This window comes from Siphateles boraxobius, unplaced genomic scaffold, assembly GCF_051911475.1.
Source record: "Siphateles boraxobius isolate OS27281-9 unplaced genomic scaffold, OSU_SipBor_1 5, whole genome shotgun sequence".
Taxonomy (NCBI): domain Eukaryota; kingdom Metazoa; phylum Chordata; class Actinopteri; order Cypriniformes; family Leuciscidae; genus Siphateles; species Siphateles boraxobius.
In genome coordinates, this window is record NW_027509141.1 from 35,385,443 (window position 1) to 35,400,000 (window position 14,558).

The window sequence follows — 14,558 nt, forward strand, 5'->3', positions numbered from 1 at the left end:
CACAAAACAATTATGGACCAATGAGAGATTGCTGTGGGCGGAGCTACAGAATATAAGGAAATTTGAATAGACCAAACTGTTTTCTCGTAACTGAAAGAGAAGCAAATATTACAGGGAAGAATCTCCTCAATCTGAGAGCTAATCCTCAAACTGCAGGAAGAAAAACACTTTTTCTATGAGATGCAAACTCAGAACATCTGTCCTGAAATGTGAGGGCAAATTCGAATCCCTTTCAAATCTTGGGTTTATTTTACAAAGTGACTCACAGTGCATCTTCATTCGGTCCCATGTCGTTCCCATAATCTCACAGCAGAAGTTTTTTCTCTGGCATGTGAAGATCTGAATGAGAAACATCTGTCGGGCGCAGTCAGTCTCACTCTTAGCAGGGGATTGTGGGTAATCGGCACACTTTGCAGGAGGGCCCCACATTTACTGTGTGTTCTGAGTCTGCAGAAATAGACTCTCACAAGAATCTTTCTTCTGTCGATTTCCTTTCTTTGTACTGGTTTAATATTTGCTGAGGCGTTTTGTGGCACTTCATCATGTTTAGATCTGGCTGAGGGCTGTAAAATCAATGTTTGCGTGGTGCAAATAGAATAGGCCAAAGGTTAAATACTTGAGTATATATACACTTGTCAAATTCAGCTTCACACAAACACACGTGTTCCTTGAGCTCTAATCCCTCTAAGCGAAGAGTAAAGTTGATCTAAGTCTTTCTGGACTGCTCATAAACACATCTCAAACATCTGCTAACATGCTTTAGATGCTCTCTACTAAACGGCCTTTTGACCTTTATGACTTTCTGCTCAAATTCAACATCTTTGTGCGGTTGTTCGCGTAATAGGCTACAAATGAGAGCATTTCTAAATTGAGCACATGAATGCCAGCACAATGCCGTAAAAAACAGTGAGAAACAGCCCAAAATGTATGTAAAAGTATAAATAATTTAGTTGAAAGTGTTGATAAAGGTTGAAAAAAGCCGACAGGTCATTCTCGTATTGATAAAATACACAAATAAAACATTGTTGCCTGACAAAATGTGCTTTCTGAAAAACGTACATTGTTTTTAATGGTGCTATTTGAATAAAATTGACAACTGGCAATCCTTTACTCTTATTTTTGAGACAATCGTGCTAAAAAAGTGAGGGAAAAAAAGCAAGAATTTCCAGACTAAAATCAATTAAACACTCATTGAACTGCGTTCACCTCTGGTTTGATCTTCAGGTGTACGGGTCAATTTTTTGTGTGTGGAAAATCAGATTGAAATTTCTCCCCAGAGAACCAAAGACAGAAAAATAGAAGGTATTAAAGGTCTCTGATGTCTGTCTGGAGCATCGTGAACGACACAGACGAGCTGTTAATTGAAGCTGTTTAATTGAATAATTAACTCCAGTGCTGACAGTTAGCATTGCTTAAGGCAGAACGAGTCGATTAATGAGAGATGAGCCTGTTGACCCTGTTTCGTCGTGGCCTGGTTTGGGACACACTGTAATTAGCTTTTACACTCTCGTGTGTCGAGCTGAAGACGAAGCGTGCAGCCGCTGTAATAAACCTCAGAGTGTGTTACGAATGCACTAACTAGTCTTTAGCTTCGTTCCTGCTTGCTTTATTGCACTATTTTAAAGCTAGTAATGGTTGGACTTTTTTGTTGGCGTGACCAGGTCCAAAATCAGCAAAAGATGACAAATGTAGAATCTTTCAAATGACAATATTTGTAGTTTTGACTGTCTATGAAACACACAGTGCATATAAAAAAATAATTTGTGCAATTAAAAAAAAATTGCTCCAAGTTTGCTGTATTGTTTATAGGTTTGCGAAATTTGACCAAAAAGGTTGTCAATATTACTTTAAAATAATAATAATAATTATTATTATAAGTAGTACATAATATTATCAAACAAAATAAATATTATTATTGTAATATTTAACTGTAAAATAAAAAATGTGTATTTAAGGAAAGTTATAAAATAATACTAATATTAATGACAATAATTTTATTTTACAGTTCCAATAGTAATATTTATTCACTTGCATTTATTAAATTAGTATATTTCATTATAGTGCAGCCCTTCCCATTTGCTTATTATTTTATTGTTAATGGCCAAATTCTTGCATTAAAAACACTGCAAATAAATGGGAAGCTCTGAATTTTAATTTCAGCAATGTACACAGTGACCCAGGAAGACACAGAGCTAAAAGTGTAGTAGTTTAGAAGCTAACCCACAGGACCGGAGTTAATTATTGTTAATTAGACATCAATTTAAGAGCTAGTAATGCTTGGACTTTTTGTGACCTGGTCTAAAAACAGCATATTAAAATGAAAAATCTTGAATCTGTGCATATGTCATGCATTGCAGCTCAACAAAATGTGTATTAAACGTGCAGCTATAGTGCAGTAAAAATCAGTTGCAATCTGACTTTAATCTGAGAGAGAGAGAAATAAAAAACACAAACTAGTCTTTAGCAGCGCGCCTATTGGCTTTATGGCACTATTTAAAAGCTTGTAATGATTGGACATATTATTAAAAGTGACCTGATCTAAAAATTACACTTAAGTCTTGAATCTACGCATATGTCATGCATTGCAACTCAAAAAGTGAATTAAACATGTGCAATCTGTGAGTGGCTTTAATGTAAAGCTGAGAGAGTAAAAATTGCTGTGCTTTATAAAACCATCAAATTAAAACTAATCAAAAGACAAAAAGCGTGTTTTCCTCCTTGGGTTCCTGTTATTCAATCTGCTCTCTGGGATTGCACTGATGAAGGGTCTGGAGGCGTTACGAGGGTCTGATTATGAAATGAGAGCACAACAACAGGATCCATGAGGTGACCCCCCACATCTCGGATCGGGACTGGGACCTCATTGGATTTTCCTCTGGTTTGTAATGGATCCACTTTAATAACAGAGCATGAGCGCGTCAGGGGTGATGTGACCACACTCATTACAAACACTGTAATTACATTCGGGAAGACCAAGGGTCTCATGTTTGGCATCTCATTTCTTACAACTGAGACTATAAATGCGTGGAAAATTTCAAGGGAGATTGTCTGGTTGTATATACTGTCTATATATAACAATGCACAAATGAAAATCTGGCCTAGGCATGATTCTATATCAGAATTGTTATTGATTCAAGAATCATTCATTATTTATGATCCTTTGATTCATACCAAGTACAAAAAGTTAATCAAATGTACTTTCTGTACTTGCAGATAGACAATATAATGACGGAACGACAAAAAAGATGGGTATAGACAGAATGGCATAACCTATAGAAGGGTAGAGAGAGACGGTTTGGGTAGATAAACAGAATGGATAGACAGAAAGCTAAAACGATAGACAGACTGCCAGAATGGATGGATAGACAAAGAGACGGAGACAGAGAGATTGACAGAACAGACAGATGAACAGAATGAGACAGAATGCTTGAATGGATAGACAGACAGAAAGACAGGAAGGATAAATAGACAGAATGAGAAAACGGATAGGTAGACAGAATGATAAAGAGAATGGCAGAATGGACAGATAGATAGAATGGATAGAGAGAAAACGCCAGAATAGATAGAGACAGAACAGATAGACTGAACAACAAGAAGTATAGATAGAGAGAATGGACAGACAGAGAGAACGAACGCCAGAAGGGATAGACAGATACACAGTAAAATCAGCACTGTAAAAACTGCAGTGGTAAAAGTTATTACAGTAAGATAGATAGATAGATAGACAGACAGACATACGATAGATAGATAGACAGACAGACATACGATAGATAGATGATAGATAGATAGATAGATAGAGATAGATAGATGATAGATAGAGAGATAGATAGATAGATAGATAGACAGACAGATAGATAGATAGATAGGTAGATAGATAGATAGATAGACAGATAGATAGATTGATAGATAGATAGATAGATAGATAGAGATAGATAGATGATAGATAGATAGAGATAGATAGATAGACAGATAGATAGATAGATAGATAGATAGATAGATAGACAGACAGACAGACGGATAGATAATAGATGGATGGATAGATAGATAGATAGATAGATAGATAGATAGATAGATAGATAGATAGATAGATAGATAGATACATAGATAGATAGATAGATAGATAGATAGATAGATAGATAGATAGATAGATAGATAGATAGATAGATAGATAGATAGATAGATAGATGGATAGATAGATAGATAGATAGATAGATGATAGATAGATAGATAGATAGATAGATAGATAGATAGATACATAGATAGATAGATAGATAGATAGATAGATAGATAGATAGATAGATAGATAGATAGACAGATAGATAGATAGATAGATAGATAGATAGATAGATAGATAGATAGATAGACAGACAGACAGACGGATAGATAATAGATGGATGGATAGATAGATAGATAGATAGATAGATAGATAGATACATAGATAGATAGATAGATAGATAGATAGATAGATAGATAGATAGATAGATAGATAGATAGATAGATAGATAGATGATAGATAGATAGATAGATAGATAGATAGATAGATAGATAGATACATAGATAGATAGATAGATAGATACATAGATAGATAGATAGATAGATAGATAGATAGATAGATAGATAGATAGATAGATAGATAGATAGATGATAGATAGATAGATAGATAGATAGATAGATAGATACATAGATAGATAGATAGATAGATAGATAGATAGATAGATAGATAGATAGATAGATAGACAGACAGACAGACGGATAGATAATAGATAGATAGATAGATAGATAGATAGATAGATAGATAGATAGATAGATAGATGATAGATAGATAGATAGATAGATAGATACATAGATATATAGATAGATAGATAGATAGATAGATAGATAGATAGATAGATAGATAAATAGATAGACAGACAGACATTCGATAGATAGATAGATAGATAGATAGATAGATAGATAGATAGATAGATAGATGATAGATAGATAGATAGATAGATAGATAGATAGATAGATAGATAGATACATAGATACATAGATAGATAGATAGATAGATAGATAGATAGATAGATAAATAGATAGACAGACATTCGATAGATAGATGATAGATAGATATATAGATAGATAGATAGATAGATAGATAGATGATAGATAGATATATAGATAGATAGATAGATAGATAGATAGATAGATAGATAGATAGATAGATAAATAGATAGACAGACAGACATTCGATAGATAGATGATAGATAGATACATAGATAGATAGATAGATAGATAGATAGATAGATAGATAGATAAATAGATAGACAGACAGACATTCGATAGATAGATAGATAGATATATAGATATATATATATATATATAGATAGACAGACAGACATTCGATAGATAGATACATGATAGATAGATAGATAGATGATAGATAGATAGATGATAGATAGATACATAGATAGATAGATAGATAGATAGATAGATAGATAGATAGATACATGATAGATAGATAGATATATAGATAGATAGATAGATAGATAGATAGATAGATAGATAGACAGAACAGCAGAGCATCTCAAACTGATCCAGAGACTCATCAAAACACCAATCCCGCCACTCTGAGTGACATCATCGCATTGAGCCGCTGGATGGGCTCGTGCCACGGGACATCCCGACACTTCACTGGAGAGTGGAGCCACTCGTTTGAGCAACTCTCGTCTCGGCACAAAGAGCCTCATTCAACAGCAGATCTTTTGTCAGCCAAGAGGGTGAAGATCTAGTGAAGCGATCCGAGCTCCCCCCGAGAGGAACTCGCTGAGTCTTTATGAGGAGATCGGGACGAGGATTTACATAACGAATAAACATCACACTCCACTCGGGGTTCTGGGCCAGATTCACTATGCAACTAGTTCTAAGAAGTTTGCAAGTGCGATTTTTAAAAAATTCTTCAGAAGTTCTCAAACATTATCTTGTTTTTTTCTTGTAAAAGACAGATTGTATCGAGCCGAAGACTCACTGATCAACTCGTGCACATCTCTAGCTGTGTATTATATGTGGCTAGTGTTGCATAGAACCTTTTAGGGCTTCCCATCATTTTATGGATTTAGTTTTAATTCATTTGTTTTCATTCATTTTCTATTGGTGCTGCTCGCTTGGTATATGTACTATATTTTATTTTGATAATGTTTTTATAGGGGATTTTATTTTACCAAATTATATTCATGGAAAATATATGATCCATTTATTACCTGTTAATCACGTTTTGAGCATAAACCTGAAAATTAAACTTCCAACTTAAACTGTTGTAAGTCTTGAATGCTTTGGAGCACAGATTTAAATTTGGCAGATAACGAAGTCATTTTTAAAAAAAAAGATAAACAAAAAAAAGTTATTGAAGTTAAAGTTTATTGTGAAAAATGTATAAAAATGCATAACATATTTTTTATGACAAATATATTTTCTAAAACTGTGTGAAAATCAAAGTCATCCATCTAAACAAGTTGTGTTCCAAATTTGAGGTTGATATCTCAAATAAATGAGCTTTCAGTGAGATTGTGTGTGGCTGCAGTACCAAACGCTTCCACTAGATTACATTTTTGTCCACGAACAATAGGCTACAAGTGGGGGAAAAAATGTATGATCGTTTTATCTTTTCGAATTACGTCCATGTTTTTTGTCTTCACATAGCAAGTGCCAAAACTTTACCAAGTTTCGTACCATTCCAATGAAGTAAAAAAAACACAAAAAAAACAAACGTAAATTGTTTCGGTCAAAAATGACCCAACAGCTCCAGAGGGTTATGTTTTAATAAAGGTAAACATATTTTATCACAAGAAAAAATTAAATAACTTGTCAAGCATGAAAGTATTATACAATCATTTAAGATTTTTCTCAGAACATTTTTTGGCATAAAGTGTTCTTTAAAGGGTTAGTTCACCCAAAAATGAAAATTATGTCATTAAAGGAGAACTCCGGGCAATTTTTAAGTTAATCTTGATCGTTAGACCTTTGTGAGTACTGACTATAGAAAAAAAACGAACCGGATTGGTGCTTGCTACTCGGAGCTGCGACCGCGAATGCCTAGAGCTCCCACCCAGCTAAAACGGCAGCTATGGGGGCATCGACATAAAGAGCGTTTTTGAGCCTCTTAACAGACACAAAATGCAATTAAAATGTCTGTCCAACATGAACAGGGACCCTACATGTGAACAAGATGCGTTTAGCAACTTAGCCATTGTTTCAACTCACCTAAATAGTCTTTTAGACGGCAAGCTGTAGTCTCGCGCTCCAGTCCCGTGCGGTAGCCGGAAAAGGTAAACAATGTCCAGGTGGGAGGAGCGTTGATCATGTGCGACGAGTTAAGATCAGAGTTGCTTACAAGTGAAGAAGAAATGGTTCGTGTTTGTGCCTTTCCGAGTTGTGGCAACAGAATGCGAAAATATACAGTAAGAGCTTAAATTTTCATCGTCTTCCTTTTCATGACCTCGAGATTCTGCAGTTGTGGCTAGTTGTACTTCAACTTGATGTGCAAACTCCCGATAGAAGTACTACGCGCTAAAGATTACCGCATGTCATTTTGCAGGGGGACTGCAGCACGAGGACTGCAGCGCGAGACTACAGCTTGCCGTCTAAAAGACTATTTAGGTGAGTTGAAACAATGGCTAAGTTGCTAAACGCATCTTGTTCACATGTAGGGTCCCTGTTCATGTTGGACAGACATTTTAATTGCATTTTGTGTCTGTTAAGAGGCTCAAAAACGCTCTTTATGTCCATGCCCCCATAGCTGCCGTTTTAGCTGGGTGGGAGCTCTGGGCATTCGCGGTCGCAGCTCCACGTAGCAAGCACCAATCCGGTTCGTTTTTTTTCTATAGTCAGTACTCACAAAGGTCTAACGGTCAAGATTAACTTAAAAATTGCCCGGAGTTCTCCTTTAATGACTCACCCTCATGTCGCTCCAAGCCCGTAAGACCTCCGTTCATCTTCAGAACACAGTTTAAGATATTTTAGATTTAGTCCGAGAGTTTTCTGTCCCTCCATTGAAAATCTATGTGCGGTATACTGTCCTTGTCCAGAAAGGCAATAAAGACATCATCAAAGTAGTCCACGTAGAAGTAGAAGGTTTTGAAGCATCGGAAATACATTTTGTTCCAAAAATAACCAAAACTACGACTTTATTCAGCATTGTTTTCTCTTCCGGTTCTGTTGTCAATCCGCGTTCACGAGTCCGCAGTGACGCTGCTGACGTAAGACGCTGCTGACGTGTATCTGGTGCGTCCGTGTATTCGGGTTCAAATAAATATGTCTGGTTAAAAAAAAATGCAAGTCTTCCCCTGTGTGGAAATCCTTAGACATGTTTGCAAAGATTGTTTTGTTTACAGCGTGCGTCTCCCTCAGACTGTAAACGAAGCTCGGGCGCACCAGATAACACGTCAGCAGCGTCACTGAACGCGGATCCCCAACAGAACCGGAAGACAATACAATGCTGAATAAAGTCCTTGTTTTTGTTATTTTTGGAACAAAATGTATTTCCGATGCTTCAAAACATTCTAACTAACCCACTGAGGTCACGTGGACTACTTTGATGATGTCTTTATTTCCTTTCTGGACAAGGACAGTATACCGTACATAGATTTTCAATGGAGGGACAGAAAACTCTCGGACTAAATCTAAAATATCTTAAACTGTGTTCTGAAGATGAACGGAGGTCTTACGGGCTTGGAGCGACATGAGGGTGAGTCATTAATGACATAATCTTCATTTTTGGGTGAACTAACCCTTTAAAATTGAATCAAGAACCCTAGAGTTCTATATAGAACTCTTTCTTCTAAGAGTGCATGTTAGAAAATAAGAAGTTGTTATATTATTTTTTATAAAACATTAAGAATGTTCTGTAATCGGACCTGGGTCCACAAACTCTCACAAAGTTTCTTTCACACTGAGCTCTACTGTAACACTAACCAAAGTGTTGGGTTAAATAGGCACTCATTAGTGTTTCAGTGTTTATAAGGGGAAAAAGCCACAATAAGTTTCATGTTGAATCAAAAACTAGAAAGAAGCAGATGTCTGAGTTTAATAGTTTCTTTGAGTTGGTTCGGGTCAGTAAAGATGAGTGCGCGGGTCGCTGTGTTAAAAGAGCTCGTAATTTACCACAGCATCTCAAATCTCTCATTAATGGGGCAGGCGTTAGTCAGAGATCACATGACAAACTCTAACATATTAAGATGAAAAACACCATTGAAGATAATGAACCTCATAGGAGCTAAAAAATTATACAACACTAGATTTTTACGTTTTCTGAAGAATATATTGGTGCATGTCAGTGCAAAAAAATATTTTGCTATTCATTTTTCAGCACAAATATTTACATTCTTAAATCAAGATAGATGTGAGATGAGAAAAGGGGAAAACAAGTCATTTGGGTTCTCAAGTAAATGTATCTTGATTTAATAATGTTTAGACATTTGTGGTAAACAAGACAATAATACTGAGAAAGAAAATTATGTTTTGGCAGTGTGGTTATTATGATATTGGCAGTGTATGATATTAATTTTAGTAATATCATAGTTATAGAGAGGGAAACCTGATGGAAAATCCTTTAGGAAAAGTGCTAATGTTCTCCTCAGAGTTTGGGAATTACAGAACGTCCTTGCTGTTCTGGTCGAAGGTGGGACCAAATTTAACAAAATATCAAATATCCACCTCATTTTATCCACCTCTCCGTGAATGTATGGAGATAAATGACAGCATTTTCCTCTCAGAGAGGAACGTGAAGGGCGTTGAGTTGCTCTACAAAATTAGATGAATGAGAAAATCCCAGAGACTTGAGGGACTCGAGACACATTATGGGTTCTTCTGATTAAAACCACCAGAACATAATAGTGAGTTTTGCTTTTGCACTTCATAAAATAGATAGATAGTAAAAAATATTTCCTTCAGAAAATGCAGAAATTAGTGATGCAGAGAAATTTCGGCAGTAAAATATTGTTCGCATTTTCAGTTTTGAAGGGCCGAAATCATTAACCGAAATGATGGTTTAATTAGCTCGGTTCCGGTGGCACGTTTTGACCTTTTTGTGCACAAAACATGGATAAACTACAATCTGTAAACATGCCAGAGGTTCCAACGGTGTAGAAACATATTTATATCGTTAAATTGTATATAAAACTGCCTTATGAGTCATTTAAATTCTTATAGTTTTAATTTGAATGTTGATTATTAAATACATTTCATTAATTGTTCATTAAATAAAAACATTTCGGTTGTCAGATAAATGAAAACTTTGAAAACTTCAGTTTCAGTGCATCACTAGTAGAAATCGATCAGATTTAGGTTTAAGTCGTTAGGAGATCAGATGAACTCACGGCATCATAATATTGCATTTCTGTAGTAAAATACTAAATAATGAATCTATTTCAGATAGACAGCACATAAAACTGTGATTGGTCACTTTTCATGACAGTCAAACCTCATCTCTGCCTGTCGAAGCGAGTGTTTTTTTCAGAATAAAAGTGCTTGAATGGTTTTCCTGCACTGATCTTTTCTGTATCACGTTATTTTTCCAGCATAGACTCATTCAGCTTTGATTTCTGAGGATAAAAACAAGGATCAAGAAGGAATAATTTCATGGGCAGTTTCAACACTAAAACCAAAGTTATACACAAATCTGATGTTGGTAGAACAGAAATTAAACGGGTCTGTCAGTCGTCAACGTAACCAGGATAATTGAAGCGTTCAAAACAAATAACGAGTACTTTGTCGGTTTACCCAGAGCGTCTGGTTTATTTTTCATCCACATCTGGCTGACTTGTGGGTGACGTGCGGTTTCTCCTCGGCTCAGTCTTAATGTCGCAGTGTTTCACAGCCTCAATCCATTTCAACATTTAGTCTGCTGTGCTTTATTTTGCAATCAAATTGAGCAATTAAAGTTGAAACTATTATAAACATGAAATCAAAAAAGTTTTTCCAAACCAACATGACTTTATTTCGTCTGCAAAGAACAAAAGAAGATATTTTCAAGAGTTTAAACTAATTTGGACTGACTTTCATTGTATAGTTTCATTGGAAAAAAAGATCATGATGATGAATTTATATTCAAGAAGTTATATAAACTTATGAATAATATATATTAATTAATAGATTAAATTTTAAATTAATAATTCAATTAAAAATATTTAATGTTAGGTGCAATTAATCACAAATAATTAGAGATTTTTTTTAAATTCATTAGTTATTTTTTAATTGATTGACAGCACTTATATAAATCTATATAGCCTATGCATAAAATTAGCTTACATTTGAAATTAGAATATAAAAATATATAAAAAACGTTCATGTTGCGATTAATCATGATTAATTACAGAAAAATGTGTGAATAATTAGTTATTTACTTAATTGATTGACAGCACTAATATAGTATAATTTATATACTTTACATCAAATATTTAAAAAAATATTTTTTATGAAGTTATATAAATATATGAATACTATATATTTATTAAAATAATTTATTAAATTTGAAATTACAATATAAAAATATTTACATCAAATATTTTAAAAACAATATTTATTATTTAGTTATATATGAATAATATATATATATATATATATATATATATATATATATATATTAAAATAATTTATTAAATTTGAAATTACAATATAAAAATATTTAATGTTAGGTGCAATTACTCACAAATAATTAGACAAATGTATATAGTATAATATATATATATATATATATACTTATAATAATATAATAATACACATATATATATACTTTACATAAAATATTTAAAAATATATAAATTTTTTAATGAATGCATTCATCAGTGCACATTCCTTTTTTTCTAAAGACAAAAATGTTCATGCAATCATGATTTCAATGCATAATTTCTGATTCATATTTATTTTATTCACCTCCTTCGATTTGTGAACAAACACATAATGAGACATCCATTCGTGTCCGCTGCTTGTGGAGCCACGTTTAGCAGGCGTTTCTTTACTAATATCTGAAGATGTCATTACATTAATTATCTCCACTCATTAACACAGGCGTCAGCATCTCAGAAAGACACCGTCCCGACATGCAGAAACCACAAAACTCATCCAGGCCCACGTCACGCCGGAGGAATGCTCCTCTCACAGCTTTATACTCTAGGATGCTTCAGCTCCGTTTGCGTTTCCTAAAGGACAGATTATAGAGCTGAATCCTGGCAGCGTTTCTAAAGTCACCCGAGGCCACACAGAAGAGCCTAACCTGAACTAACACCAGGAGAGTGAGCCGTGAGACATCAATCTGACGAGATGACAGGCTAATAACACGCAGGTAAATCTGAGCAACACGCCAAACACCTGCAGGCTCTTCATGAAGACAGAACTGATATCATACAGCTGCCATGAGATGTTTCTCGTCACAGATCACCGGATTTAAAGGAGATCTTCCATTCGCCGTTCTCTAGAGATTAAAACGATCTGTTAAAAACATACCCTTTTTTCTTTAGCATATTGATCTCTATTCTTAGCTTGGTTTTACTATTTGATACTTTTTTGACACTCCTGTTTCCCATTCTATATTTGAGTTAGGGCCGCACGAAATTGAAGAAAATTGCGATATGCGATAACTCATTAGATAATGCGATAGTGTGTAAAATAAACTTAAATAATCTTTCAAATAAATTCAAAATTATATAACCTACATACGTGTTTCACATTCTTTTTGTGACAAGAAAACATCCCTATAACTTCTGAAAGTGAACAGTGTTTTACTGTAGCATAAGATCAGCGTAAACCACAGGGTTCAGGTTATCCTAGGATTATTAAACAACAGAAACTGAATAATCAAATGTAAAAATAAAACACTGCTTAGTTTTAACTGTATAAATTAAATATATACTGATTCTTATTAAAGCTAGAAAAGTTATTTAGTCAAGTGCAGCGAGTGATTTTCTCTATGTCTTTTGTTGCAAGCTGTTGCGATATGCATATCGCGATACTGTATATACATTTGCGATATTTCGCTAATTTCGATATATTGTGCAGCCCTAATTTGAGTCTGATACAGCTTTGCCACTTCTATTTTACTATTTTATATTTGAGTCTGATGTTTTGCTACTCCTGTTTTAAGGTTAATCACTGCTTTGCTGCTTTTATTTGTGTTTTATGTGTTGTTATGCAGGTTTTATTTTCTTATATGGTTGTTCTGTAAAGCACTTTGGTCAGCCTAGTGGCCTTTGTAAATGTGCAATATATTTTAAATATACCTTAAATTATATGTTTATCTCTGTAAAGCTGCTTTGAAACAATCTACATTGTTAAAAGCGCTATATAAATGAGGATGACTTGACTTGACTATAAATAGAATGAACTTGAACTTGAAATGTTAGTCAAGCCTGAAACTTTCTCAGACGTTTCTCCTAAAATACTACTTGAGGAGACATAGACACAATAGTCTTAAAGGTATAGAGCTATAAAATGAATGTGGAGAGCAGTTCAGATCATTTGGTGAGAAATATTTGAGATCATATTCAGACTTTTAATGGCAGACTCTGGATTTTGCATGGTTTGAGATCTTATCTGAAACTCTGAAAGAAACACACATGAGATTTCTGGGGTCTTTTTCTCAAGAGGAACAGATGAGAAGCAAGAGACTTCAACAAAATGGCCTATTTATCTCTCTGCTGTCTAAACAATTAAGAAATAAACATATGTTTACTACATCAAACTAATTGAAATATAATTAATATAATATAATATAGTAAATCAAGTTGAACTAAATTAAATTGAGAAATGTTGCTTTAGCAACTAACTCATGTTAATTATATTTAAGTAACAATTATTTTTAATGGTTTTAGTCTTAGTGCAAGTGCCGCCTCCATTTTTAAATAAATAAATTAATAAATCTGGAAATAAATTAATGCAGGAATAAATAAATATAAAAATAAATGAACGCTTAAATAACTATAAAAATAAATAAAACTATAAATAAATATATAATTACATTTAAAATAAATAAAATAATAAATAATCGTTAAAAAGAAAATGAATAAATGTAAAAAATAATAGAGAAAATGATAAATAAAGGAAAGGGATAATACAAAGATTAATTCAGGATTACATTTTAATAAAGAAAAATCATATTTGTTTTATCAAGTAATTTATTCCTTTATTTATTTTCCTATTATTACATTTGGTAACACTTTATTTTACATTGTTCTTGTTACATATGTTACATGTAATTACCATAGTAATAACAGTAAATGATGCATAATTACATGCAATTAACCCTCAATCAAATCCTAATCCTACCCTAACCCTATAGTGAGTACATGTAGTTACTTAATGTTACTCAGTACTTAATTATATAATTACACTGTAACAATGACACCTTAAAATAAAGTGTTACCTTACATTTTATTTATTTAGCTATATATTTATTTATTTTTTAAATGTCTACAGATTTGGTCCTCAATGTGGTCTAATGAATATTTTTACCATGTTAAATGGTAATTTAGTAATGAGTAATGATGTAATTGAGTAATGATGCTGAAAATTTAGCTTTGATCACAGGAATA

The 14,558-nt window shown here is 33.6% G+C and overlaps 1 protein-coding gene across 1 annotated transcript in view; it reads right to left on the reverse strand.

Moving 5' to 3' along the window:
• The window catches only part of LOC143711986 (zinc finger protein GLI2-like), a 96,183-nt gene that overhangs the window by 53,963 nt on the left and 27,662 nt on the right, over positions 1-14,558 (reverse strand). The gene's annotated exons all lie outside the window — the stretch shown is intronic.